Genomic DNA, 27,257 nt, shown 5'->3' on the forward strand with positions numbered 1-27,257 from the left:
CCTGCAGGCCTCGTAGATTGAAAGCCACGTAGGTGCGCGTCTGCTCGGCCACCTCCCCATACAGCACAAAGACAAAGAGCTGAGAGTCATTAACGAGGTGCCATACAGCTCCTCTGCACGTGGAGCTTCTCGAAGGCCTTGGCCAAGAGGCAGTCGGTAATGGTGACAAGGCCCACGACCTTGCAATGGGTCTGGAAGTTTCTCCACTCATTCTCGGGCGCATAGTGGTGCCTATAGTGGATACAGAGTGCCCACTGGGAGCCGCACGGGCTGATCTGGCTCACCAAGGAGATTCGCTTATAGATGCAAAAAAAATTCTCCTCTGAGATAATTCCAACGGCTTTTACCATCACGGGGAGATTCTGGTCGTTCTCAGCGCACTGCACGTAGTGAGGGATGCTCATGTTGCAGCCCCTGCAGAGAGGGGATAGGAGATCGAGATACATACTCTGCTGTGGGCTGTGTGCCCCTCTGGGTTGCGGTGACCTCGTGTGTACCAGCCAGAAGGCAAGGGAAGCCCAAGCAAAGCCGGGGGTACAGTTTGTCCTCAGCGTCTGCACATGGCTAGTGTAGCTCGGATCACATTACCCAGCTTTTGGTCTAGGCTTGCTGCACCTGCACAGCAGGGTCATTTCTTGTTTTCTGTTTCCAAGTACCTAGCCAGACCCTGATGCAAAGTCAGTGCTCAAAACTGCTGAATAAAGAAATGAACAAAGGAACGGCTTTCCCCAACCCCCTTCAGCAGAATATAGAGAAAAGAACCACAGTGGGATCGAAACATCAGGATTTCAATTCCAATTTGTTTGAACTCCTAAGCTGCAGAATAATGGATAAGAAAACTTGCCTTGGGGAGGAGGGTACAGTTCAGTGGTAGAGCACGTGCTTACCATGTACGAGGTCCTGGGTTCAAACACCAGTACCTCATTTTAAAAAATGAAACAAATAAACAAACATACTTACCCTCCTCAAAAAATATTTTTTAATTCAAATTTCAAAACACATCTTGCAATTGACACAACATTGTAAACTTGACTATACTTCAATTAAAAAAAAATCCTTGCCTTACAAGAATATATCTGGATTACGCAAGTTTGCAAATGTAAAATGCCTAGGGTACCACCTGCATAAAAAGGGGGGACTGTAGAAATTTACTATCGCTCCTTTATGAGCTATATTACCTTAGGTGGGTGTTATAACTTCTCACATCTAATTTTCTCAGATTAAAAAACACTACCTGATTCTCAGTAATGCTGAAGAATCTGATAACCCTATGAAAGCATCTGACCCACAGAGGTTACTCAATAAATGTTTGTTGAATGAATGAATAAACAAGCAAAGTGAATGCTGCTCCCTGCCATAGACCATCATAGTGGTACTGCCTAGAAATCCCAAGCCCAAGTTCACCCGACTCTGCACTAACCATGTGGGTGACCTGGGCAGGCCTGTGTGCTTCTCTAAGCCCCAGTTTAATCGTGAATAGAAATAAGGGCAATAACACAAACCTCAAATTGTTAGTGAGTCAGTAATGAATTGTACCCCAACACTGCAAGATGGAACCATTAAGGAAAACTGGGGAAAGAGTACATAGGCCCTCTCCATATTATCTCTTACAACTACATGGGAAACTACATTACATCACAAAATTAAAAGTCTAATTTTTTAAAGAGGATATTGAGGTTAAATGAGCTCACTGTCTCAAATAAGGAACACACAGCACAAATAGAACAATCCCTAGAGCATGAGATACACTCAGTTAAATTTCCCACTGAACCCAAAGGTCCCTCCAAATTCAGAGCACGAGAATGGGTCCTCGTGGCCAGAGGCCACTGTACCTGAAGCTAACAAATCTAGTGGTCCCCACTTCCAAGAGCCCTTGTCACCAACCTAGGTCTAAGTTTGTATTTGTAATTTATTTTTCTTTTTATTAAATAGAAACCCCCAATTGCATAGCCTTCAGTTCACCAAAACCTGACCACAGAGATCATGATGGCAGCCCTCCTTTGTGAAACAATAAAATGAAAAGCCATTTCCACAAGACCTCTGTGTAAATCTACTAGGGAACTTCATCCTGGACTGAGAGGAAGAGGACTGGGGAGGAGGGGGCAATCTGGGGCGCAGAGAACCATGGGCCACCTGCCCGACGATGGACTTTAGTTTCAACACTCACCCTCCAGGTACTTCAAAATACACACAGACAGAGTGCTATGGACAAGATTTTTTTTTTTTAAAGAAATCACTGACGCCCTAGCAGCTCTTGTTTCTAACGAGACTCAAATGGATTATGTGTATAATGTTTCACAGAAACCCTAAAAAACTATCACCCCAACTTGACACATGAAGAAACTGAGGGAGAGAAGTTTATCACATTGTGCAAGATTAGAGAGAAGCCACATCAGACACCGTATTTAAACCCAATCCCCTTCTCCACTGCTTACACTAGAAAGTGTGACATACAGCCCCTTTCCTGCCCTTTTCCTGCAATAAATCTCTGAAGAGTCTTTTCTGTGCCACCTGGAATCACAATCACATCAGTTTTCCACAAAGAACTCTGTCACTCCTTGGAGAAAGTATCAAAATCTAAAGGGTTGGGATGGGAGGAGAGATTTGCATTTTCTGTTTCTCAAAGGAAACATGGCTTTAAAACAAACTGAAAAGCACTTATCTAGTCTACGGTCTCATTGTGCAGAGAAGGAAACGGACGCTGAGAAGAGATGAGGAAAGGGCCTTATTAACAAATATTGCCTGAGTGCAGCACCAAGCCAGCCCTGGGCACCACTGTGGGAAGATCTGGGAGGCCCAGGAGAATGAGTGTTAGAAAAAGGAAAGATAAGAAGCATACAAGGCCCTGTCTCTACATCACCATAACATGGAGTTCCACCAATTTACCCAGTATGGGTGCAGCCAAAATTAAGGTGGGCTAGAGAGGTTATAGATACTTTGAAGTCTCAATCATAGTGGAAATTCTAACATTTACTGTGTTTTTTTCCCAGTTCAAGCATCAGCTCAGTGGGCGCTCTGTACCAGGGACTACACGAGGCCTGGAGTTCTCCCAAATACAGATCTCTGTTACCACGTGTGAAAACCACATACAGGCCCACCAGAAGAAATACGCCCACAGATAAAATGGAATTACTGAAACTGAAAGCCGCCAAGCAGCATATATTAACTAGGAAAAATGGTACTGCTAGAAATGGACTCATGGACATAGAAACAAACTGTGTTTAGCAGGCAGGAAAGGGAGAATTAACAGATACACATTAATAAATATAAAATAAATGACAAGGACCTGCTATATAGCACAGGAAACTATATTCAAGTTCTTGTAATGAGTTGTACTAAAAACAATCTAAAACTTATGTATATACATATGCATCTGTTTATAACTGAATCTCTCCTGTGCACCTGAAACTAACATTGTAAGTTAACTACACTTCAATAAAAAATAATTAGAAAAATAAAAGCAAGTCATTAAAAAAATAAAAGAACACTGTAATCCCCTTAGCTGTAGGTGGTGGAGAATTCTGGTTGCAAGCACCAACTCCACTGGATCACTCCAGCACTGTCTGTCACTCTTTCTGACCATCAGAGTGTCACTTGGCTTCACTGAGGTTAATTTCTCTTCTGTGAAAAGCTACAGTTGCAACTAAGAATGTATAGAATCTCATCATTCACAAGCCCAAAAATTTGTGAGGACTTCCCATGGGCCAGGCTCTGGACAGATGAAAATTTAGGGTCTCAGATATATTCATCGGTAGAAGAAGTTTATGCCATAAAGACATTAATTATTCCTGTTTTGATAGACAGATTCAATGTAATTCTTATTAGAATTCCTACCAGATTTTTCATGGAATGTAACAAGTTAATTTATGGTCAGGAATAGCCAAGAAACTTCTTTAGAAGCACCACTGGGGAAGGGTGGATAGGTCATTGATTTCCACTGTTCTTTCTGAAGTGATGAAAAACGTTCTGGAATAATAATGGTTGCAGCACTGTGAATATGCTAAAAGCTGCTGAATTGTACCATTTAAATGGATGGACTTCATAGTGTGTGAACAAAATCACAATAAAGCTGTTATATGAAAAAAATATTTCTTGACAATTATTTTCCCCTCTATACAACTAGTGTGCCACACAATTTAAGAAAAACAAAAAGCCAAAACAAACCAAACTGTGCCAGGAGCTCTTTAGGACTGCAATGCCCCTGGGTCTCCAAGGCCTCTGGTGGTGCTGTTCCTGTTAACACACACTAGCTGGGCTGGGCTAGTTAGGGACTATAACTATCTTTCTAAAATCTACGGTCACACATTTCACCCTGGGAGAGGGAAGCCTGGAGGATGTCACAGCCTCATACCTTCAGCTCATTTTTAGGTGAACCAAGCCCTGCTTTCACCACTAAAACCCCTCTCACTATAAAAACACGTGACATCATCAAGCACCGCCATCATAACACCTGAAAGTGTTCAAAGTACTTACCTGGGGCAGAAACACTGAGGGAGGAGACGGAAGCTCCCTTAGCACTGACGCTCCCTTTTGCCGACTCCACCAGGAGAAGCTGGTATTTACAACCTGAGGCTTTCAGCCCGGGGAGCAGCGCCCATGCCACTGAGCTGGTCCGCAGGGAGCGGGAAAGGGAGAGGAGGGCAGCCCCGGAGTCGTGGGGCAGAGAGAGCTGGGTGGGGGACGCGTGCGGCAGCCCCGCTCGGAGGCCAGCCCCAGCCCCAGCCCAAGCCGCCCGCCCCCGTCCGGGTCCGCAGACCCGCCCGCGCGGGACACAGCCCGCCCAGTGGTGGGGACGGGTCGGCGGCCGAGGAGAGGAAGCCTGGGAGGAGAATTCTCGCAGGCGGGAGAGGGGAAGGGGACGCCAGCCGCGGACTGAGGGGAGCCCGGCTGGGGCGAGAGGTGGCAGGTGCACACCTGGCCCTGGACAGGTGTGACCGAGGCGCTGGGGCAGAGGGGCCTGGCCCGAGCAATTCAGCTGAACACACGCTGACTCGCACCCTCGAGCGCTGTGACACGCGGACCACCCTCCCCCAGCAGCCTGAACATTTCCCGGGAGCCCCTACCTTGCACTTCCACAGCCGGAGGCCCCGGCCCTTGGCAGAGCTGAGAAGCCTTTGGGGCCGATCCCCGGCTCTGAGCTGGAGCTTCCAACCCGCGGTCCAGCTGGCACTGACTACGCATGCACAGTCGTGCCAGCGACCCTCTGGTTTCTGCGAGAGAAGCTGGGGAAGTGAGGGAGGGAGAAAATGGGAGGAGGAAGGGAGGAGGGGAAAAGTGTAGGGAGACAGATGGACAGGAGGTGCAGAGAGAACAGAGGGATCTGGAGAGGGGAGGGGAGTAGCAGAGATGGAGAGAAAATGCTTTACCTCTGGAGCACCCCGAAGGAGGCGGCAGACCTGCCTATGTACCCTTCAGTAACCCTTCAAGGCCCGCAGCTCAAATTTTATCTCCCTGGTCCAGCCCTTCAGTCGAGGCCTCTGCAGAACCCCTATGGGATCACGTCCGTTGCCCCCACGCGGAGATGTGTTTCCTGTTGCTCTGGGAACCAAGCACCCGAGGGTGTTGTCGCTCAGAACTACCTTGGGAAGAGTACATATTCCCCTTTTACACGCTGGGAAACAGGCAGGCAAGATCTCTGCCTTAGCTCCACTATCCCAGGTGTTGAGCTGGCGGGGAGTGGGAGGTATAAAATCAGAGCCCCAGAGGGAGCATACTGCCTGAGTGTTGGTGCATAGTCCCCATCCCGCCTGATTAAACCACACCCCACCCTAGGGGAACCATCAAGGGTTCACAGTAGGTCCCTGGGTGTGGGAGAGCTGTCCTAATTTCCATTGCCCAGCTTGCTGGGTAGATAGGAGTGTTACTGAGTCCAAATTCATTCTCCTCAGTGCAGGACAGGCCAGTAAGTTGGGAGACCAGATGTTGGGGCATGGAATAGCAAGTTTCTGTAGACTTTGATGGCAAAGTAATGTCCTAGAAAACCATCTCCCCAAGTCACAGTCCAGGCTCCTTTCCTACGTGCTTGGTTGTAGCAAATTCTTGGTGTAGGAATTCTTTTTTGTTAAAATCCTTTGTTCTTGAAGCTATCCGCCTAAGTCAAATCTCTGTAAACCTCCAGAAAAACAAACGTTATTTTCTATTCTGCAACTTGTTATCTTTTTATGAATGAAAAAGTGTTAAAAATCCTTAAAGGTCAGAGCCTTCAGAATAGGCTCTCCTGTATATTTCAGGCTCTAGGCAACATTGTTTCACAAGCAGGATGAAGCCTTGGAGACAGAGCACAGGGTTAAAGTCAAAGGAAATGTTCTAGTATGGAGTCAGATTTGTTCTTTTCTATTACCCGGGCAGAAGGCACTTGAGGATTTAAACCCCTATAAATTAAAAATAAGTAAACGTTTAAAGGAATTTACATACATAGGTGTGAATATGCAAAGCATATCTGGAAAATCACACAAAGGATAGTAAACAGTGGCATCTCCAGGGAGGGCTGAAAGAACAGACAATGAGGGAAAACTTCTTTCACTTGTGTATTTTTGTGCTCTGTTTGAATTTTTTTAACCATATGCATGTATTTCTTTTTCAGTTAAAAAAAATTGTAATGGAGCAAAGGAGTAACTAGCACAGCAAATACAGCAGCCATGGAACCATGAGCCATCACTGTTAATTTAAGCCAGGAAACATTTATTGACTCTCTCCTATGTGCCCAGTGCTTTTTTAAAGACTTCTTCTATTATTATTATTATTTTTTTTATTTTTAATTTATTTTATAAAATAATAACATTCTATCCCTCAACCTTGCCAAGGGCTGGTGGAAAACCAACTGAGTTTTTCTTGAGTTGTTTTCCAAGGAGTAGAGATGAGTTATAAACCGAACACATCTTCCGGGCAAAACAGTCGGAGTGGTTTTCCAGCAGGCCAGACAGCTGTGAAGGGTTTACCATAGAGGAGCCCAGAGGCTGAGAGAGAAAGCCTCCAGGACCCTACAAAAAGCTGCCCAAAGTGCCTTCTCCATGGCACTACTGAAATAGGAAAGAACAAATCTGACTCCATATTAGATCTGTTCGTTTGACTTTAACCCTGTGCCCTTTTTCCTAGGTTCAGTCTTGTTGGTTCTGCACCTTTTGTAAAACAATGTTGCCTAACGCCTGAAAAATACAGGAGACCCTATTCTCAAGGCTCTGACTTTAAAGGAAATTAACACTTTTCCATTCGTATAAAGATAACAAGTTACAAAATAGGAAATAACATTTGTTTGTTGGAGGTTTACACGGATCTGACCCAGGTGAAGAGCTGCAAGAACAAAAGATTCTAACAACAAAGAATTCATAAACGAAGTTTGCAACAACCAAGCATTCCTGCTTCCCCTTTTTAATATAAAAAGATCCTGAATTCTGACTTTGGGAGATGGTTTTCCAGGACATTTGACTTCCATCTTCTCAGCTGGCTTTCCAAATTAAAGTTGCTATTTCTTGCCCCAAAACCTGCTCTCCCGATTTACTGGCCTGTAATGCACAAGCAGAACAAGTATGGACTTGGAAAGACAAACATACATTGAAAGTACCCATTTGGTATTTTAAATGACCTGCTTCCACTCGTCTTCCTGACGTTTTCTTCTCTTGAAAACTCCTGCTATGTGTATGAAAACCCTGTCATGTGGACACATTTACATCTCTAGCCACTATCCTTCCAGGTAAGAACTGATGCCAAGAAGTCAATGGAAGTTGTTAGAATGTATTACCTGGCCAGAAAAGAGCAGAAGTGGGTTCTGGCTGATGTTCAGGAGCAGGCTGGGACACCTGACAAGATGTCATATGTACGGATAGATAGCTGAGCACCAAAGGAGAAGCTTCTAAGCCTCCATGAGGGACTTGTTGGATAGGAAGGAAAAGTCCCAGCCTATAGCTCTGATACCACCACAAGCTTCCTGAGCGAGGCTGCACAAGTCACTTAAATTCTCTAGGGCCGTGCTGCCCACCATGGGAGCCACCAGCCACATTCAGGATTATGAAGTTATTCTGTAGCCAGACAGAATTATAAATACACATTTTATTGCAAAAGTTCAGCAAGTATAATATTTAAAAACATTATTGGTTATCTTGCTCTAACGAGTTATTTTTGTATGTCTAGCTTTCTGTGGTTTGCAAAGCCTGCGACTAATGATTCACTTACAGTGAGGTATTTTGAAATTATAAGTTACTGGACACAGTACCCTCATATCACACTTGAAAAAAATTGATCCACATAAGCAAGGTGATCTGACTTAGTAGTTATGAGCAGGGGCTCTGGGGTCAGCCTGCCTGAGTATAAATTCTCACTCTGCCTCCAGGGGGTTCTGTGTGAATCTTGGAAAAATTATTGTTGTTGTTGTTGTTGTTGTTATTTGTGCCTCTTTTTCCTTACCTTTCAAATAGCGAGGAATATGTAGACTTTATCCCCTACTCTTTTGGCAGGATTAAATGAGTAAATGTCTGTGCTGCCCACTTCCCTGGGTTTCAGCATTCTCCAGGCAATCAGTGCCAAACTCAGTGTTATCCTCCACTGTCTTCGTCAGTCTGGGATGCTGTAACAAATTACCGTGGGTCGGGTGGCTTAAACAACCAGCATATTCCTTAAGTTTTGGAGGCTGAGGTCAATGTATCTGGGAGAGAATAGCCTTCATGGCTCGAAGATGGCTGTCTTCCCTCTATCTTCATGGGCCAGAGAGCAGAGAGAAGCAAGCAATCTGGGACCCTTTATAACGGCACTAATCCCATTCATGAGGGCTCTACTCTCATGACTTCACTTTATCCTAGTAATCACCTCCCAAAGGCCCCGCCTCCCATACCATCATCCTGGGAGATGGGGTTTCGACATATGGATTTTGAGGGGATGCAAACATTCAGCCCACACATCGGCTAACTCTCCCCAACATGCAGTCATCAAACCTGTAGCTAATATCAAAGTAATGTTTATATCCCTCTGCACATTTCCATTCCTGCATCCACTAACACTGAAGCCCTGTTATTTTATTCCTTATTTTTCTGGTAGAGATTTAATTGATTCCTCTAATCCAATGCTCTCCTCACTCCAAACAGTCGTCTTAACAGCCCTGCCAGGTAGGTCTTCCTTAAGACACCTTCCCACTGCACCTGGTTGTTTTTCAGTATAAATGTCAGAATCCTCTCCACACCCCAGCCTAGACCTTTAATCCCTTACACTACCGCCCACTATGTTATTTTTCTATTACCACTGTAACAAATTTCCATAAGCTTAACAACTTAAACCAGCACAGATTTATCACCTTATGGCTGTGGAGGTCAGAGATCCAACACTGTTCTCATTGAGCTAAATTCAACTTAACAGCAGGGTTCCTTCCTTCTAGAGGACCTAGAAGAGAATGTTTCCTTGTTTTTGGTTTTTTTTCTAGCTTCCAGAGGTCACCCAACTTCCTTAGCTTGTGCCCCATGACTTCCTCCATTTTCATGGCCAGCAGCCTTTCTGAACACTGCTCCATGGCTACACCTCCCTCTGAGTTTAAACTCAGCTGGGCTATGTCCTCCATTTTAAGGACCCTGTGATTACATTGGGCCCACCTGGACAATCCAGGCTACTCACCCTATTGTCTCTTCTCAGGATCCCCTTCTCCCCTCCCATTCAGGCATTATGTATGTGGCTGTGACATTCACCTTGTATGACATTTCCTCTCATGAGCAATATAAGGTTCAAGGCACTTATGAATGACTTTTTGTTTTTCTTCCTTAGTCTTTCTACATTCAGTATGTGTGGTGAGATTATATGAATCCTTTTTATTTGTGGCCCTCCACTAATCTTTAATAATGTATCATGGGTTTAAAAGGCTAATAGACAATTTAGAAGACAGAAATCCTCTAAGATTTTTCTCCTAATATAATCTGTCATCCCTTTTACCATGTACAGAAACATGTCACAGTTGGCTAACCTGTGGCGGGGGAGGGACATGATTCTGCCAACACACTCCCCTCATTCTCACCAATTTGATGATCGGCTAACCAAGGATCTATGCTCCCCACTTCACTCACTTCCTCCTCCTTTCCACTGACTATTCTGTTCCCACTGCTACCTTCATTCACTACATCAGGATTTCATGACCACATTCTTCTCTAAATAAAGTAGATATCTTGCATCTAATGTCTGATAACTGTTCTTATTGTATATGCACACACTTACCTACACATTAATCCACCGATCTCTTTATTTTCCTAGAATTGTCCAGAGGAATCCGTTCCATCATGATGATGATGATGATACTGACAGTGATGACAAGGGCCTCTCAAGGATTCTGATAAAGAGGGAATCGATAAAGAGAGGGAATCATTACAAAATTGCAACAGAAACAGGCTTAAAAGTAAATAACTGCTAAAGTGTTTAATGAAATTGACTAATATTTAACTATTTTTAAAACTTTGTAACACTGAATTTAAAATTTTAATGGGAATTTTCATTCACCCCTAACCAAGATTCAACTCCAGGACCAAAATCTAAGGAATTCTATCTTCTAACAAATTGTCCACTAGCCTTTTAAACATGTGATCCTTTAAAAAGGGTAATTGCTGGGCTGAAAATAAGCAGGATTCATATAATCTCACCAGACATAGTGAATGTGGAAAGACCAGGGAAGAAAAACAAGAAGCCATTCATAATGTCTTGAAAATTACGTTGCACACAGAAGAAAATGTTAGCCAAGGTGAGTGTCACATCAACATGACGCCTGAGTGGGATGGGGAAGCTGATCTTCCTCATCAGACATTTATGCTGATTTGTTAGATGCCAACACAATTTCCTCATTGGATTTGCTTCTAATACGTATGGAAGAGTTTAGGCTCTACCAAGAGCAGACTAAACATTTTCCCCTGCTGTCAGGTCACTGGACTGAATGTCCCCACAAGAAGGACATGATTATGTTTCATAGGGAAGTCTTCTTGAGAAGCAACAGGCTTTTCAAGGGCAGAACTGCATGTCCCCCCATGGAGGGCTGGAGGAGGGCTAGATGGGACACTAGAAAAACAGCAGGAGTGAGTTCAGATACTGCTGCACAGGTCGCCAAAGTCAGCAGTGCTATCTCTAAGGATATGTCATTCTCCCAAAATTTCCATGAGTGAAGGAGCCTGTGAACGCTAAGCAGGTTTTTAAGACACAGCAGCACATAATTTACATCACAACTCAATTACAGTATGTTTTGATATTTGGAAAGTAATTAGCCGTTGTTCTTTGAAACTGCAGCAGTAGCAATAGAAATAAAAAAGACTGAGACGTCTTGGAGACAACAATCAATAAACAATTCTAAATCTGCAGGATTTGTTGACAATATGCAAGCAATGAGCTAGATGTGTGCTGCAGATACCTCTTACTGCAGGGCTCACTGCTGCAAAGCATAGAACTAGTTTTCTCAGCACACAGAGGGAACCAAGTCAAGATTCCTAATTTTGAGAGGTTTACCATACGGCTGGAAAGATCAGACAAGTACATACAGCCAAATATGAATAAATGTAATCAAATAATATGAAATGTGAATGGAGCACAGAAGACAGAGAAATTCCTTTCACCTGGGATCTAGAGAGAGTTCTTCTGAAAATGCGGCTTTGGAGATGGCCAAAGACATGGGTGGAATTTTGGTAGAACAGGATGTAAGGAATTTAGAAACTGATTGTAAAATTCATATAAAAATGCAAAGGATCCCAAATATCCAAAACAACTTTGAACAAGAAAAACAAAGTTGGAAGACTTACACTATCTAATTTTCAGAATTTTTTTATAAAGCTACAGTAATCAGAAAGTAAGCTGTTGGTGTAAAACAGGAAAATAGAATAATGGAACAGAATAGAAAGTTCAGAACTAAACCAATACTTATATAGACAATTGATTCTCAAAAAGGATGCAGTGGAGAAAAGGATCTTTTCAACAAGTAGTGCTGGAATTGTTAGACAGTGATACGCAAAAAAAAAAAAATGAACTTTGATCCACACCTCACAAAATATACAAAAATTAACTCAAAGTGGATCATAGATCTTAACAGGAAATCTAAAACTATAAAACAGCGAGGAGAAAAAGCATAGGCTTAAGCTTTATGGCCTTGGGTTTGGCAAATATTTCTTTGCTATGACACCAAAAGTATCATCTATTTTAAAAAGTAGCTGATAGGGTGAACTTTACAAAAATGAAGACTCTTCAAAGCTCTTCTAAACACTGCTAAGCAAATGAAAAGACAAGCCATAGACAGAAGCTATTTGCAGATCATATATCTGGTAAAGATCTCTCTTTGTGTCTGATCCAGAATAAAAACATTTCAAAACACAATAATAATGCAAACACCTGAATGAATGAATGAGGCCAGAAAACACACTTCAGTAAAGATATCCAGATGGATAATAAGCATATGAAAAGATGCTGATTAAAGATGCCATTAGTCATTATAGAAATGCTTTTAAAAACCACAGTGAGATACTAGTTCACATATATACTAGAATGTATACGATTAGAAAGACCGACCTTACAAAGTGCTGGCAAGGAAGTAGAGCAACCAGAACTGATACACACCACGAGGAATTTACAATAGCACAACCATTTTGGAAAACTGTTTAACAGTTTCTTTTAAAAAGGTAAACACCTATCTACCATATAACCCAGATATTTCTCATCTGATGCTTTAGAAAATAAAAGTGTATGTCCATAAAAAGACTTGTAACCAAATATCCACTGCAATATTATTTATAATAGCTCAAGTTGGAAATAACCCACGCATCCATCAAGAAGTAAATGGAGAAACAAAGGATGGTCTAACCAAACACTGTTCACAATAAACTATTCAGGAAAAACTCAGCATTAAGCAATACTCTGCTATGAGAAAAATAAGCTATTAATACAGCAACACAGATGACTCTCAAAATAATTACACTGAATGAAAGAAGTTAGACAACATAGAGTAGATACTGCATGAATCCTTTCATACAACGATCTTGAAAATGCAAACCAGTATGTTGTGATAGAAAGCAGATCAATGGTTTCCAGGGGAATAGACGGGGAGGGAGGCAGGGACAACAAAATGCAGGAGAAGAGTTTTGTGGGTGATGGGTATGTTCACTTTCTTGAATGTGGTCATGGTTTCTTGGGGATATACTTATGTCAAAACGCATTAAGTTGTACACTTTAAATGTGTGAAAATTATTTTGCCAAGTATACCTGAAAGCTGTCTTAAGAAAAAAGGCACTTTTGTCGACGCAACTCAGGGCCTTACTGGAGTGAGATGATCAGTCCCTCACCCTGTCTGCCTAACGGGAAGGTAGAAAACCTCTTACAGAAGATAAGATATGGATTTTTCATTTGCAATGTCTGCCATGTAATAAAGAATTTCTAGACATGCAACATGTCAAGACTATATGATGGATAAAATGAGAATAAGTAATATTAGACAAAGGATGCAAACCCCCAGGTGATGTAGGCATCAGAGTTACCAATAAAGGCTATAAAACACTTTTAATATAATCAAGAAAATAAGGAAATGATGGTAGAACAGATAACAGGGTCAAGACTTTCACCAGAGAAATATACTGGAATGTATTTTTAAGAAAAATCAAACAGATACTCTAGAACTGAAGCTTTCAGCTCTGGAAACAGGTAAACAGAGCTAATTAGGATCCCTTTTAAGTAAAACTTTCAGTAATGCCGGATAAAATACAACAACAGAAGTAACACAGAGATAACTATGGAGAGAGAAGTTCCCAGGTGACAATAAAGAGAGGACACTTAATGCCAAAATGGTAATCTTGTGAGCTGATGCCACAGCACCCTGGAGGGAAGGGGTTTTCATCTGCACATATATAGGGATACAATGTCCATTTAGGAAAAAGGGTCCATACCAGATGTAGAAGAGTATTCCTTTATAGAAACCTCTGCATAAAACGTATTGGACGACTTACCTCTTCACTGAAAGGAAGACTCAAAGTTCTCCACCTGTGCATGCAGGAAAGGGGTGAAACAGCCGGTTCTCTAGGGAAAAACAAAATCTCCCTTAAAAAAATCTAATCTCCATGCCCCTGCTTTATATGAATGTGGAATCCATATTGATACTCCACGTAAGATTCCGGAATTCCCAAACTGAAAAATATACTTCAAGGTTGATCATATCACCTGGAGCCTTAGGATAAGCAACACAAAATTGTTCTCTAGAGAAACTTTATAAACCAGGATGTAAGGGACAATCATAGGAAAAAAATTGTACTCACTATAGAGAAACTCCCACAACTCTACACACACACAGACACACAACTATAAACAGAAGGAAATAAGTGCCACAGGGAAGAAAGAGCTCACCGGAAAACACAGGATGATTAATATTCCAGAGCCTAAAATTATGAAACAATCTAAGAGAGAGCATAAAATAAGTATGACTGAATCATTAAAAGATAAAATGAATCTTATGTAACATAATGAACAATCAGGACATCATGTAAAAGAAAGCAGATCAATTTTTTTATAGAGCTAAACAGAACTTATGGAAACAAAATACAGATATCATTTGGTATATAAAATTCAATGTATGGGTTAAGTAACATTTTAATCTTCAATATCTAGGGTGTTCATTAAAATTCAACAGTAATCTCTAAAGTAATTGTTTAAAAAGAGAATAAAAATAAAGAAGTCAAAATGAAGAATGCATAATAGGCCGGTCACTATTCTAAGTTCTCCATCCATTTTATCACTTACTGCTCACAGTCTTTGAGGTGGATAGTACCACTTTTTGTATATGAAGAAAGTGAGTCTCAAAGGGTTTACATATCCTGGTTACATGGTTAGCAAGGGAGGGAACCAAGCCCGGATAGGCTGTCTCTAGACGCCATGCCCTTAACCATGACTGCAAGGTGTATAACAGGCAGGAGAAAAGCAGAGCAAAGCAAATAGAAATCACAAAACAAGAGGCCAGAAATACAACATCATCACTAATCACACTGTATTTAGATGAAATAATTAGTTAAAAGATTTACAAATTTCATTTGTTTACCTGAGACAAAGCAGAATTAAAACTTAAAACTGGTTGAAAGCTTAGAAGAATAACAGAAAGAAGTCAAAAGTTACAGCCAGAAAAAGAGACACCTGAGAAATACTAATCAATGGAAAGGGAATCACTCAAGCCTCCCTCAGGTTCATAGGTACCTGAAACCCACCTTGGCCTGACGCTTACCAGCTCTGAGCGAAACACTCAATCCCCCGGAATCTTCGTTCACTCACCTGTGAATGTAAGGAATGATCTCTCCTTCCATCCGGCCAATTTGTATTGACTGCTGTGCCACGGGTACTGGTCAAGCCACCTGAGGTCCGTCAGTGAACAAATAAGGATCCTTGTCCCTATAGGACTGAGGAGGAGCAGAACATAAATTACAGTCGTGACAGTCATGTGAAATATATGGTATTCTAGAAGGTGATAGAAATAATATGATCAGGGAGAGGGGGTTTCTGGGGCAGAGACAAGGGGAAGGCAGTTTCCAGTTTAAAATGAGATGGCCAGAGCTGGCCTCACTGAGGACCTTGAGAAGGGGGTGCTAGTTGCTGAGCTTCCTCTAACACAGCACCGCACACTGGGTGACGGGAACCACAGGGGCTCACTGTCTCACAGCCCTGGGGGCGGGGAGTCTGCAGGCAGGGTGTCAGCAGGGCTGGCTCCTCCTGAGGGCTAGGAGGGAGAGGTTGGTCCAGGCCTCTCTCCTTGGCTTGGAGACGACCGTCTTCTCTCCACATTTCATCATGTCATCTCCCATGTACACGTGTCTCTGTGTCCACATTGCCCCTTTTTATCAGGACACAAGTCATACTGGATTAAGGCCCACCCTATTGACCTCTTCTTAACCAATGACCTCTGCAACAAACCTATTACCAAATGGGGTCATGTTCTGTAGTCCTGGCGGTTAGGACTTCAGCATATGAGTTTGACAGAGACCGGCCAGGGCAACAGGCCTGTGGGTGCCAAGTCTGATGTCCCCAAGGACCAGCAGGGAGGCCAGTGTTGCTGGAGCAGAGTGAGCCAGGGAGAAAACTGGAGATGAGCTCAGCTTGGGGAGGGGAAGGAAACCTGTAAGGTCACCATAAGGACTCTCGCTTCTTCACTGTGTGAAATGAGAAGCCATTGCAGGATTTTGAGCAGAGAAGATCACACCCAGGGTCTCACTCATGCCTGACTTAGGTGATGAGGATGAAAATATTTAGGCTTTCGAGCTGATAATACTTAGACTACATGTTGGACTTTGACTTGATGGTGTAGTAAATGAGACTCTGGAGGGTGTTGGGATGAGGTGGATGCATTTTGCATGTGGGATGGACAAGAACCAGTGGAGCCAAAGGGAAGAACTTTGTAGAATAATGGCCCCCAATATGTCCACGGTCTGATCCCTAGAACCTGGGAATATGTCACTGTGCATGGCAAAAGGGACTCTGCAGGTGTGACTGTCAAGGACCTTGGGATGGCAGATCACTGTGGGAAAGCAAACGTCATCACGGAGGTCCTTAGAGGAGAGAGGCAGATTGGTCAGAGACAGAGATGTGTAGTGGCAGCAGAAGTCACAGTGACACAGGGCCCTGGGCCAAGGAGTATGAGCACCTATGCAAGCTGGGAAAGGTAGGAAGATGGATCCCTCCCAAGAGCCTCGGTGTGGAACGCAGCCTTGGCCACACGTTGGTTTTAGCCCACTGACATTGACTTTGCACTTCTGCACCCTAGAACAGTGAGAAGATGAATGTGTATTGCTTTAAACCACTGAGTCTGTGGTCCTTTGTTACAACAGCAATAGGAAAGGAATTCAGGAACCAACATGAACATGAACCACAGGCTGCCTGCTGTGCTGGCAGGAAGTCCTTTCTCTCTGATCCTGGGGGAGTGTCCTGTCTTCTGGCAGCATCCACAAACTACCTCATGCTAACTTGGCAGCTTGCAGGTGGTCAAATCTTAACCCTGCACAGTTCTTGATATTTAGTTAATAAAAAAGATGGTGTCATCATGGGTATTTTTCCATCTTTTAAATACACTTCAGTCTTCTAATTGAGAGACCATGTAAATAGTTTTTAATCTTAATAATAAATAACTGTGGTTTTATTTGGTTACTTAAATTATGAATAATAATATTCACATTAGTAAAAGTTATTAAAATCAACATTCTTCAATGAAAATATCAAGTTTCTTTTTGCATGAACATGTATTAACTACAAGAAATGTTCCATGCTTTGTTCTATGATTTAGTGTTAGGGTCTTAAAGAATAATATTTTCCTCAAAAGATATTATAGCGAGGGGATTCCTTTTGGTGGAACAGTTCCTACATAAAATCTGGTGCATGGCTCAGGCCACAGGGAAACTAGAAATGATAGAAATCAGTAGGCATTATAAACACAGAACAATTTTTAAAGGAATTAAAAAACTGGATGTGTGAAAACAAAGAATCAGAGAATATTCTGGTGAAATAAAAGTATTTTTCAACTTAAGCAAGACACTGGGTGAATAAATCTAAAATGAAAAAACCACCCAGAGATTAGCAGCGAGTCATGCATGCAGTGTGACTGATCATAACCAAGTTGTTTCCAAACCAGTGTTCAGGCTTGCTGCCTTCATGAATCAAGTCTGTGTGGCACCAGGCCACCTTGAATACATGTTGATGAGGTATTTATAAGCCCTTCAACATCCCAGCTCCAAGCCCACACACACGAGCCAGACGACCATCACCTACACATCTGCAAAACACACAGCATGGTGAATAGCACTTTTCTTGCTCAGTAGCCGGTGGCAGGGTAGTGTGAGCAGACAGATATACAGGGACACAGGGACACAGAGGCACCTCCCCTCACTCAGCTGAAAAACTTCCGTGCATTCCTGGGGACAGGATTGTCATAAAATGCACCATGCATTGATCCTCCTCCTAGGAAAGAAACGACAGTGTTGTCCTCAGGTTTGAGCAAGGGTAGCCGGGGGATCTCAGAAGAGCTGTTTCAGCACAACCAATGGAAATGTCGTCCACCGTGACCACGAGAGACAAGTCTCCTTCCATCCCGGTAAGCACTTGGGCTCCTGATAAAACTGGGCTCAGTAAATGGTTGAGTAGAAGGCACAGACCTGAGGGGTGCCCCAGCAAGAGACAGGAGGTAGGGCCTGGTTTATGCTGCCATCAGGAATTTTCAAAACAGCAGAGCTGAGATGGATCATCTACCCCACACTCCTAGCCTTAAGGTTAAAAGGGTGGCAGCCCTGACAGGCAAAGCAACGTGCTAAGCAGAGCGTGGTAGTGACAGCGCCAGATGAAACGCACCGTGCCAACCCCATTCAAGGCCACTGACACTGAGGATGGGGCCAGGTTTCCAAGTAGGAGAATGAGACAGTGTAAATACTTTGTTCCCCCAAAAACCACAAATTTTTTTTTAAAGGCACAAAAACTCACCTTAACTAGCTCTCTTCTGAGGGGGCTCTCTTCTGTCTCCGTCTTTCTGTCTGTCTCCATTTCCCTCTCTCAGACACAAACACATACAATTTTGTGAAAGGGCAATTCCTGCCATACAAAGACAGACTTCACATCTTCAGAAAGACACTTGACAAAGCACGATTCTCAATTCAAGTCTTTGTGTGAGGTCTGAGCAAATGGCTTATTTTCTAGAACAATCGGTGGTTCCAAAATCAGGAGATCATCTTCCCTAAAGGAAGAGTTCTGGTCCGTATTGATGAAGTTGGGGATGTCACATTTCATGAGCCTGTTCAGCTCCTCCTCTGGCCACCTGCTGCATCTGAAGGCTTCCTGGAGCCGAATATCACTGTCAAGGGCAATGGTTGAGATACCAGCTTTGGCCTTGTCCAAGTGGTCCACTTCATTGATGTAGCAGTGAAAGAGGGACCTAGATTCGTCATTGCCCTGCCAGAGAACACCTTGGGCACCAGCGGTCTTCCAAAGTCTGACACAAAGCTTTTCAGTCTGAATCTCTTCTCTGGAGACTCTGCATTGCTATAAAGAACACCAAAATAAAAGATCGCTCACACTCTAGCTCGGTGACCTGAAGAATTATAGTTTTTGCCATCTACTGAGTGCAAACCCCTGCACAGAGCACGCTTACAAGCACTGGAAGGGAGAGGCATCACTTCTGAACACATACAATTAAACCAAGGCAAAAGCCTCAAGTGAGGGCCCTAGGACCATCCTGAAAAGGCATCGCTCCCTGAGAATCCTCAATATTGGTGCCTCGAACACCAGTGTTTCTCAGTGGGACACTCAGATCATCTTCACCAGAATTAGCTAAAGTCCTTCTTAAAATGCAGAATTCTGGGGTACACACCCTCAGAGTCTCCAGAGGTAGGGACCGGTAGTCTGTATTTTCATAGCCACCAAGATCACTAACCATGCTCAGGTTTAGCACCGTGGTCTACATCGGGTCACCTGAGCATCGACAATGCTGTCTCACGGGGTGGGGTGGCCATGTGTGTCAGGGTGCTTTCCTACCCACGTGTCTCCCCTGATTCTCAGAACTGACAGTGCAGCCCAATTGGGCAAGAAATGCCACCATTTCACAATGCATACACAGGGCGCCCGACTGACAGATACAATCAGTGATAGGAGAGGGGACAAAGCTCAGGTTCCTGATCCCATGTTTCACTTACTGTGGGACAAATGATTCAGTTCAAGGGTAATAAATCAGTGAATGAGTGAATAACATGACTCTGGTTAGTCCAATGAGTGCCTGGAAGAGCGAGCCTAGGCACACTGAGAACCATAACAGCCCATCTACTTAATTTCCATCCTCCTCAGATTTATGTAAAGGTTACTTCCACCCAGGCAGTGACTCCAGAAGGGCAAGAATCATGTCTGAACACACTCTCAAATCCAGAACAGAACCTGACAACAATTAGGCTCTGGAGTCTGTTTTTAGCGAGTGTTGAATCTCAGTGATTCCAGCACTTACACCTTGCCTTCCCATCCCACCCCTCACGATATGGCCCTTATGACCAGTTCTCCCGGGGCTGGGGCCACGGAACCCATTTACAGGACTGGAAGAATCTCATCATATAAACCATCCCCCAGATTATCATCAAGAGTCACCTGCATTTCAGGAATCGGTAACCCCAGAAGCTTTGCAGTTCAGGCAGGTGAGGGATTTTTATATCAGCTGTGTCTTCTACTGTGACTGCCTGGGTAACATCAGACAAGGAATTATCAAAAGCCTGAGCTTTTCCTTTCAGGAATAATCTACTAAACAAATCTCGTTGACCACTCAACAAATGTGATGTAAAGATCAATGATTTAAACAAGAGTACAACATTCACTAGGTTGTTGATTTTGAATCCGACAAAAATCATTTGAGAAAGATTGACAGAATGTAGCTTTAATGCAAATTTACGTATTCTTACCTTTCAGTAAATCATCTTCTTCCCCTACTTATCACTTCACCCAAGTTTAAAAGATGTTTGAGAACAGGGATGGGTGTGCCAGCAATCTGTGACCCAATAACCAAAAATGTCACCTAGGAAAAAGAGGGAAGTAACATATTTTTAAAAAGTATGGTGAGGACAGCAGGGCCATCCCCCAACTCCACACTAAGAAGCTCTGAGTAATAGCTTTCCTGCCTGCCTGGGGCATCAGCTGATGTGAAAATCCACCCAGAAAACTCACTGTCCAGCAGCTCTTCCATAACACAGGCTACACTTTCTCAGAATTAAGAATTGCGTCCAGTAACCACTTCGCTGAAGAATAAAGACAAAGGAGAAAAAGAGAGTTCTGCCCCTCCCCAGGGGAAAGCCCAGACCTTGGGCTGCATGCACTGCGCCCACCTCCCAGGAGAAGAATAAACTGGAGAAGGGAGTTCTCTGAAACTGGGGCAGCAAAGGTTGAGATGGGAACAAATTGACCAGCTGGCCAGGGACAGCCCCCTCCGTCGCTGCCTTGGCGGCTGCCTCAACCCCATCAGCCCATCCTGCCCACCTCCAGTGGCTAAGATGTCAGAGAAACTGCTTTGCGACCTGGGGCAACAGAGGCTGCCCTCAGGCCAAGCTGCGGAAGAGATGGGAGCTAAACCACCAGCTCCCAAGCGGCAGGCTCCATACCCCCGCCAACACACCGATGCCCCCGCACCCTACAGCAACCCCGGGGAAATATGACCGGGAGAAATGTGACCTGGGAATGAGGGGCAGCAGAGGCCGCCCCCACGTCAGGCCTCCAGAGAGATGGGAGCTTATCCTCCAGCTCGCCAGGGGCAGCCCCCGGTCCTCTCCACCCCCTGATCTCACCGTGCCCACCTCCCAGGAGCAACCAGACCGGGTGTGGGGTGTCAGGCGAATCTTGCGCGGGAGAGGCCGTCCCCAGGCCAGGTCAGGGGAGAGGAGAAGAAGTGGCCTCATTAGGCGGGGCAGCCGGACGTCACAGCTGCCTCTGCCCCTCGACCGCATCGAGCCCGTCTCCCAGGAGCAAGCTGACCTGGAGACGGGCATCCGGCTTCTTGGGCAGCAGAGGACGCCCCCAGGATTGGCCGCGGGGACGAGGAGAGCAAATTGACAGGCTCCGCGCTGCATGTCTTCTACCCCCGCCGTCGCCACCCACGCACCTTCAAGGCACCGCCCAGGGCGCCCCTCCCCCAGCAGGCTGAGAGGAACAGGTGTGTCTGGTGATCTGGGGCAGGAGAGGCCACTCCCACACCAGGCCATCAGGGAGACGGGAGCCAATCCACCAGCTCCCCAAGGCAGCCCCTACCCCCGCAGCAGCCACCACTCTTGCCGCTGACTTCAAAGTGGCCTCCTCTTGGGAGCAGGCTGACCTGGAGATGGACGTCCGGCGAACTTGGGACAACAGGGACCGACCCCAGGGCAAACCATGGGGGGAAGTGGGAGCAAATGGACAAGCTCCATGGGAAAACCTGCCGCTGCTGCCACCCCCCCCAACCTACCAAGTCCAACTCCCGGGGTCAGGCCGACTAGGATACACGTGTCTCGTAACCCAGGGCAACAGCGACCGCCCCCAGGACAAGACGCGGGGAAGATGGGAGCAAATGGGCCGCTCCCCCGCTGCAGGCCCCCAACCACCGCCACCCCTGCACCCTGATTACCCTGCCTCCCGCCCCCAGCAGGCAAAGTGGGACAGGGGTGTCCCGGGACCTGGCGCAGCAGAGGCCGCCTTCAGGCCACGCAGTGCAGACAGGGAGCTAATCCACAAGCTCCTCCGGGGCAGCCTCCCTATGCCCTCAGCCACCACCTTACCGGCCCCCTGACCGCACCGCACCAATCTCCCAGGAGCAAGCTCACCAGGAGTCGGATCTCAGGCAAATCTCCGGCGGCAGAGGTCGCCCCCAGGCCAGGCCGCGGGGGAGAGAAGAAATGGAGCAACTCCCTGGAACACATCCCCTCCCCCTGCCGCCGCCGCCCCGCCTCCCAGGAGCAAGCTCACCTGGACACCCGCGTCCCGCCTCTAGGGCAGAAGAAGCCGCCCCTGGCTCCGCCGCCGGGGAGAGCGGAGCGAATTGACCGGCTTCCCCGCGGCAGCCCCCCTCCCCCCGTGGGCCCCGCAGCTTAACGACACCGCCTCCGCTCCCCACCCAGCAAGCTGAGGGGGCAGGCGTGTCCGGCGACCTGGGGAAGCAGAGGCCGCTCCCAGGCCCGGCAGCCGGGACAAGGCAGCTATTCCACCAGTTCGCCAGGGGCAGCCCCACTCCGCCCCTCTGTCGCTGCCGCCGCCCCCTGACCTAACCGCCCCACCTCCCAGGAGCAAGCTTACCTGGAGTCCAACATCTGGCGAATCTCTGGCGGCCAAGCCCCACCCCAGGCCAGGCTGCAGGGAAGAGAAGAAATCTACCGGCTTGCCCGGGCAGCCTCCCAAACGCCACCGTCGCCGCCGCCGCCGCCGCCGCCGCCCCAAAGCATTGTACTAGCCTCCCGGGGTCAGGCTGACTGCAAGGATGTGCACTTGCCTTCTAATCCTGGCCACGTTCCTGAGCACCTCCCTGCATCCCTACACTCCCTGCACATTTGCACCCCTGCTACTCTCTGCAATTCTGCATCCCTCCACTCCCGCATCCCCTGAACTGCCTGCGCCCTCCACAGCCCCTGCACGCCTGTCATCAGTTACTTTTGCACTGCCTACACTCCTGCACCCCTGCATGTCCCACACACCACCTCTTGGGCCTTTGGCAGCTGTTAGACCAATGCACAGGGACTCACTCTTTGCCAGTATATGATGCATCAGTGGACGTCAGGGGTTGCCTGCAGGAAGGTACATGTTCCCGGTCACTAGCCTGGGCCACTTGGGTGATCTCTGTGAGGTCACCAAGGACGGGCTTAGAGATGCTGTTTTCCAGGAAGAGAGGAGTTGAAACAGGTCTTGAGGGCAGAGCTGTGCTCACTAGGCCGTCCACGCTTCATGTTTTACACAGGACTTCGGAGAAGTGAAATGGATCCGGCCAAGTAAGACCGGCCTGCTGTGCGCCCACCTCAGTCCTGGGCTCTGAGTCAGACCGACTGGTTTCCACCCTCAGGGCCCAGTTTGGGCACCTGAATGGTCCCTTTGAGGCATCCCATCAGTTCTCAGGAAGAAGTCTGTCTGCTTCCAACCCATGGCCCTCCCTCCTACTGTGCTGGCCTCAGGAAGGTTCCTTATTTGGGGAAGAAGGCAGCCCACCCCCTACCCCACCCCTCACCGTGCTCTCACCCAGGCTGGTGCTCTCTCTGCCCATCAGAGTCTGGGAAGCCATCCCTCTTCAGTTATGTCCCTTCTGAGATGGACTTGCTTCCACTCAATTCTAGGAGAGGATGCACCATGGAATGCACTGGGTAAGAGAACCAAAATAAATAATTTCTTTTGTGAGGTTGTCTGTTTATCTACTGCGGCTGGGCTGTGTGTAGTTTGCTACAGCTATTGGTGTGAGAGGCTAAAACAGCCTGCGTGTCCTTGTTTTCATCTCCCTGCTGTCTTTGGATTTTCCCTAGACACTCCTGAGACATTTACTTCTTTTAGTTTTATTCCTGTTATTACACAGGGGCCCTACTGTCATGGAGGTAAGGTGTTGGGGGAGTGGGACAGAGCAGGGCATCTGCAGTCCTGTGATTAGTTCTCATTGAGCCTGTGCCCTGAGCTGTGACCTCCACAAGTGTGTCTCTTTCCCCCCACCCCAATTTGGGTGAGACAGAAGGGATTTCCCTTCTCCCAGGTTGGTTAGTCTCTGGTAAAATAATTTTTCATTAAAAAAACAAACAAAAAACAACTACCCCCAAAGAAACAGAATGTTCTGGGTGTATTTCAATAGAGTTATTTTCTCCTTTCCAGGCAGGAAGCATGAGGAATTTTCCTCTGACCTTCATTCTGAGAACAGGACACGTTCTTGGAGGTAAAATGCATGGAAAAGAGCAGGGGGCCCACCTGACTGGCCCCCTGGAGTTGTCACACTCAGATTTCCCCACGCTGAGCCTCCCGCTGGCCTCAGGGACCTGTTAAATCTGCCTGCCCCTGGGGTTCTTACAAAAGACGATTCTGCCCTGGGAGCTGTGACTTTCTAAGCCTGCCCGGCTGCCTCTCTGGGTTGGGAGCAGCTTTCCCCCTCAGTTTTCTTGTGGATCTAAGAAGAGCAGTGGGTTTTCAGCTCCCTCAGCTCTGGTATTTTAAGGACAGAAGGAGCAACTTCTGAGCTCCTCACAAGCTGGACTAGAGTCTGCAAGCCTCCCCTCCTCTGCCTCCATGCAGACAATCAGTGGCTGTGGTTCTAGCCGAATTTCTGAAGATGTGGATTTAAACACACACATCCCAGCCCCCACAGGAGCACACAGTCCCATAAAACCCTACAACATCCACTGGTAACTACGGAGCTGATGAGGACATGGGTTTCGGGGCTGCAGGGGCCTGACTGCACGACTTGCTTTGTGGCCTATTAACGTGGTTGCTCTGGGCCATGTCCCAAGTGGCTTGTTTACTATACCTGGTACATGGGAAATATAAAATAAGTACTAGAACCTCCAATTTTTCTCCCTCTTGGGCCTTCCAACCTAAAAAGTAATAAGTGAACTCAGACGTCATAGTCATCACAATGAGGTCAGACCTCCCTGGCTCCCCTGAGTGACCGGCACTGACTTGCACCTTAACTCGGAACAGTAGGGGAACCGCCTTCCTCTAACTGGGCCTCTCCCCACACCAGGCACACCCTTAGCTGAGACGGGGACAACTCCCCTACTGAGGTGTGTGCTGGTGGCTTCAGTGTGACCTGGCCCTGCCGGGACACGAACCTGCATTGAGGTGGAGGGTCAGGAGGAGGGGGGTCCCTGTTGGGGCAGCAGGGGGCCCGGTGACACCCTGCCCAGCCTGGTTCCTAGGGCTCCCCAACATCTCCTATGGCCCCCGGGTCGGCTCTGGTCTGGGCAACTCCATGCAACCTCCCAGTATCTTTTCATTAAGGCCCTTTTTGCTTTTATCAGACAGAGGTTGCTTCTGTTGCTTGTTAAGTGAAACAGTGCATCAAGAAACCAGACTATTTCTAAGATCAGTAAAATACCAACTTCGGTCAGCTCGCCGGGCAGACCGTGCAGCACAAATTCCCGCACAGGGCTGTGCAAATGCCTTACGTGAAGGGTCCTCATCATCTGTCTTCAGAGATACAGAAGTTGGTGCTTCAGGTAAAACCTCATGGAGGAATTGAGGAATCCAAAGCTGGTTGGTTTCAGAGACTAACCAGTCGGACCAGACCCCTGAGCTGTGGTCAGAAGCCTGACTCAATGTCACGCAGACTCAGCGCCCTAAGTGTCCGGTGGGGCTGGTGCTGTTCCCTTCACAAGCTCTCGTTGGGGAGTCACTGCAGCCCCTTACCCTCAGCAGGGAATCCAGCCCTCTTAGCCCCCACCCTGAGTATTCCATGACACAAACCTCGGGAATGTTTAATTTTCATCTTTGTTTAGGAGGATGAAGGTGGGGCAAGTGGAGACATAAATTCACACTTAGTGACACCAAGTCACAGCCAGTACCTCCTCCACGGAGAGCTATGTGCTCCCACAGTGGTGGCTGGGTGGCTGGGCAGAGCCCCTGCACTGGTCACAGAGGGACTCTCTCCTCTGGCTGCAACTGATTGGTTGGACAACAAATCCAGATGGGACAGAGCATCTTTCCCGGGAATTTGGAACTGACACACAGAAATTAATTTCACTCATCTGGGGATTGGGAGGAGGGTGGGAATCAAATGATACCAGAGCAGGAGAGAAAGTTACAAGTGACAGAGAGAGAGACAGAGAGATTGAGCTTGTGAGAGCAAATAGTGGGAAGGAAGGAAAACAATCCGGACAGAGGAATTCTAGCTCCTGGTTGTCTAGTGTGTCCCAGCCCATCAACGAACCTGCGGTATGGTTAACATCATTCCAGTTTTGCAGATTAGGAGACACATTAGGTGCCACTGACCCCTCAATTCCCACTGCCTGAAGGCACCATGATCCTCACAGGGACCCTGCTGTGCTGACAGCCCAGCACCATGATCAAAGGGCCCCGGCAGGAGTGGGAACCCCTCTGAGTGTGGAGAGTTCCCTACACAGAGATGCCATGCATCAGCAGGTTCCCGCTCACGCCAGGTTAACATCACCCCAGCTGTGCAGTCTCCCGACCCGCTTCCCTCACTGCCAGGCACCCCCATCCTTACCACCGAGTGTACTGCAGGAATTCAGGCACAGGGATGCCCAAAGCAACACGAGCCCACCGGCTGTACAAACAGCACACTCCCAGCCCCACCAGGGCTCGATGGGGATAGTAGGTGTCCTCAACTTTCATGTATGTAAGGCAATCTGTTTCTTCAGCTGAAGGCTATAGAGAAAAATAAAAGGTCCAAAACATCATTCAGTGAGGAATTCCTCCAAGGACCTGACTCCAGGGTCTATAACCAGTTGTGCTGGCCGCTCCTACCCCCGGACTTTGGGTGAGGTGGATTAATGATCAGCACAATCGCCGGTAACCCAGCTCCTGGCCTTCGCTGCCCAGAGGGGGTTGGGGGAATGGGTAAGGCCAGGGCACTCAGGAAGATCACAGAGGACCTGACCTCTACCCTCCACACTTGTAAACCCCCAAATCTCAAGGCATCGGACAGAGTGCAGCCAACACATTAATGAGATGCTCCCATCTCTTCACTCACTCCTATCGGTTCACTTATGTGCTGAGCATCCACTGGGTCACAGGACATGACACATAGGATGTCCGATGGAACAGGCTTGGTAATTCCCCCTGGATCCTGTTCAATCTGATGGAAGAATGATCACTCATAAATGGTTTCTCAAAAGAATACA

The 27,257-nt window shown here is 46.5% G+C and overlaps 2 long non-coding RNA genes across 2 annotated transcripts; both read right to left on the reverse strand.

The window, feature by feature from the left end:
* Window positions 1–152: 152 nt before the first annotated feature.
* Window positions 153–18,702, reverse strand: LOC140698898 (uncharacterized). Its single transcript, XR_012076904.1, has 7 exons — window positions 18,427–18,702; window positions 15,241–15,365; window positions 13,932–14,001; window positions 10,186–10,297; window positions 8,401–8,560; window positions 5,064–5,320; window positions 153–414 (listed from the first exon to the last, which is right to left on the reverse strand). It is a non-coding gene; the product is annotated as an uncharacterized lncRNA (long non-coding RNA).
* A 4-nt stretch (window positions 18,703–18,706) lies between these two features.
* LOC140698897 (uncharacterized) lies at window positions 18,707–26,742 on the reverse strand. The gene is made up of 6 exons (XR_012076903.1): window positions 26,621–26,742; window positions 23,662–23,779; window positions 23,175–23,300; window positions 22,732–22,785; window positions 20,379–20,491; window positions 18,707–18,981 (listed from the first exon to the last, which is right to left on the reverse strand). It is a non-coding gene; the product is annotated as an uncharacterized lncRNA (long non-coding RNA).
* Between the last annotated feature and the right edge of the window lie 515 nt (window positions 26,743–27,257).

Source organism: Vicugna pacos, chromosome 10 (genome assembly GCF_048564905.1).
Source record: "Vicugna pacos chromosome 10, VicPac4, whole genome shotgun sequence".
NCBI lineage: Eukaryota > Metazoa > Chordata > Mammalia > Artiodactyla > Camelidae > Vicugna > Vicugna pacos.